The sequence below is a fragment of the Metarhizium robertsii genome, assembly GCF_000187425.2.
Source record: "Metarhizium robertsii ARSEF 23 chromosome Unknown MAA_Scf_17, whole genome shotgun sequence".
NCBI lineage: Eukaryota > Fungi > Ascomycota > Sordariomycetes > Hypocreales > Clavicipitaceae > Metarhizium > Metarhizium robertsii.
In genome coordinates, this window is record NW_011942157.1 from 74,848 (window position 1) to 78,185 (window position 3,338).

The window sequence follows — 3,338 nt, forward strand, 5'->3', positions numbered from 1 at the left end:
AAGTGGGGCCGTTCCCTTACATTACTAAAGAAAATCTGTCAGCTTCTTTTTTTGGTTTGAAATAGTGCCGTTAGTGGCAGTCTTGGAAAAATTAATTAGATCAAGGTACGATCGTGATCTCGGCTACCGCGAAGTGCCATTGTGATGATAAACCTATTGTTAACTGAGGAGGCGCAACACGGCACGAAAGTCTTTTGACCACTTCTCAGAATCTTGCAAAGATAGTAAAGTTTTGGTTCACCATCAGATTCAGCAACAAAAGAGAAAATAACAAGCTCGGCTTGCAATCCTTATTGCATTACAAGACTTCAAATGGAAGGGTAATAAAATTATCGTGGTCATTCAGTTCGAGATTAGTGATAAAAGTCATGCCCGTGTAAGAGTCATGCCCGTGTAGCCAAAGTGTCATGCCCGTGTAGCAATTCCCATGTATATTTACACACGACATAATTATGTATGTATACACACTGAAAGTTATGCTCTTAACGATAACACAGTTACGCGGTGGTCATTTTGCTGTACGTAAGGGCGATTGGACGCTGCGGCGCGTTGTTCATCGTCTCAACTCTTCTCATTTCGGAAAGTAATTCCTAGACCCCGACTATTGCCATCTATGCTTTCTCTAGCGATCTAGCAACAAGTGGAAGCGTTGGCTTTCTCAGGGCGTATCGTGCAGGTGCAACCGCACAGTTGGCCAGCGCAACCCAACCCGCTCATGTCCTAGTCTTATATTTCAATACTTACTGTACAGTACTTATGGTATTAATATGTACATGCTTACCGTAGAGTATATAGATATTATTGAAAGTATTTAGTAGCCATCATCGAACACTCTAATCCTCCTACGACATCATACATATGCGTCTGCTCCAAGTTTTCTTTCATAATGGTCCATATATATCAATAGCTAAATGTGGCTACCTAGGACGCGTCCAGGTATAAGTGTGCCCCTTCCGAGGTTGTGCACCGCGAATTGGGTGCGAGATTCGCTTTCAAATGATGAACCTGTATATTGCCACATTACCAGTCTCTAATTCTCTGGCCATTAAATGGCTGAAGCTCATACAACTTTTCTTCTCCGTACACTGGCGTGTTACGCTAATGACATCCCTGATACTGGCCATTTGCTGTATATGGAATTACCAGTGTCGCAAACCATGGCCTATCAGTCTTTCAAAGCAGAAACCACCACCAAAAGGGGACGAGAAACGGGAGGCCGATTTTGTGGAGTCGAAATGCCGGATTGGGAAACAAGTGTGGTATCTGATAAAACGGAAGGGATCCCCAAGTCGCCAAAGTTCTTGGCAGAGGAAACAAGACATACATCCGGTGTTAGTTGCAAGTTTTGAAGCTAGACTGCGCAAAGGGCGTCGACACTACCAAATCATCGAGCCAACAAATTGAGATGTTGACAGCCTGGCGAAGACGCTGCCTTTAAGACCTTCAGGCTTACCCTCGAAGCTGCATGACTGCCGGTGGACTTGTGATATGGTGAAATTTCATTCCCTGCGGCCAATTTCTCACAGATGAGGCATCAATGTAACAATGGCTTACATTACTTTGCATGAACCTCCCTGACCGTGCTTGAGCTTGTGTACATTTGTGAGCGCGATTTGGCCTGCGAGCGATGAGAGTGGCGGGAGCAAATCAAATGCAGTCGCAGAGGAGCTTCTCAGCGTGACTAGCAATCGCTACTGTTGAAATTTCCAATCTCATCATTGTGAGCCACATTTCCCCCGATTAGGCTCGCGAGCTTTCATCATTTTGAGTCTCTCGTGAGGAGTTTCTGTATTTTGATCAAGTGTTCTCAAGTCCTGGACTCGACTGACGTGCAATCAAGTGTTCTCAAGTCCTGGACCCGACTAACGTGACGGTACGGTAATATGCACCGAACAGTAGTCGAGTTGAGTGGTCGTGTATGTAGAAATCGGCTTTGAGGCATATCTAGTCCTAGAGGCTATACCTACTTAGTCTATAAGTCAAGTTCCGTATGAACTGGCAAAACTTCAAATAGACTCGTTTTACATGTTTCAAATAGCCCATAGCTCTACGGTATCTCCCTAATCTGTTTGTGGCAATATTCTTCCCTGGTGCTGCATTGGCCGTCAGCTATACTGCAACCCAAATTTGCAGCAGGTTTGTTCGCTTTCATACAGGAAATAACTTTTCTCAGCAATGTTATTTCAGGTTCCCCGTTATTACATCGTACCTTGTGCCGAGTTTTCTCACTCATGATGGGCTGGGCGTGATGAAAATATGGAGTCAGGGTAAACTGTCTCCCTCGCAAGCAGATGTGGTTGATGGTGTACCTAACGGTATTGTCATCAAAACCTATAGAAAAACCACAGGAATTACGGAGAAGAAATTTCTCCAGGTCGATGCATATCCATTCGTGCATTCCTTCCGCGAATGCTGGCATCTGTTTGGTTTTTCGAAGTGAATCCGCCATGTCCAATAGGTCTTCCAGATCCTCACGATCAGCTTTGGCAAGAGTAGACCGTAAACTCTGCAGTAACTCAATCGAATCTTCTATTTCAAACAAGCTCTTGAACGCACTTTGCATATCAACACAAGTAGACGCCGAGGAATCTACCTATAAAGTCGTGAGTATAAGTCTAGACGATCCACGACAGGTTCAAGCAGTTGAGAATAACGCACTGTCGAGTCCTCATCTCCCCCACGGATTTCTTTGATCATTTTACTTGTATGTGCTTGTCATAATAGTCCGCTGGAGCATTTAATATATTGATTGATAATACTATTCTAGGGACCGAAGTAGCTGTGGTTTTGCTGCATCAAGTCTATGACCGAAGGGGGAACCATGGAGGTGACAAACACTGTGGCACAACCGGAGCGAGGTTACAGCTGCACACAGAATTTTCAGTTTGTCATTAACATATGTAGTAAAAAGGTGTTGATATTGTGTTATTTTGCGGTGACATAATTGTGTCTTTTGTGCAGGAATTGCTGGACGGGCATGTATTGGAGCGTCCCTGATTCGGCCAATTTTTGCTGATCCACGGGTACGCCTTACCAAGGTTGGTATATTCAGATTCCTTAACAGCTTCTTAATCACCGTAATTTAGTCTGTTAGCGCTCTGGTCGAAAACCATCGTGGGCGCAGTCGATGCCCTACTACCCAAGAATCTAGCCGTCCAGTTTACAATCTTTCACCACTAGCAGGGAGCTGTGATAAATGCTAGTACAAGGACCCAGAATTGTATTATATAACATTAGTAGTTATGTACTTAGTCCCAGTAAGTGCTTAAGAACATTAGTAGTTATGTACTTAGTTCCAGTAAGTGCTTAAGTACATAAGTAAGTACATACTTACCACA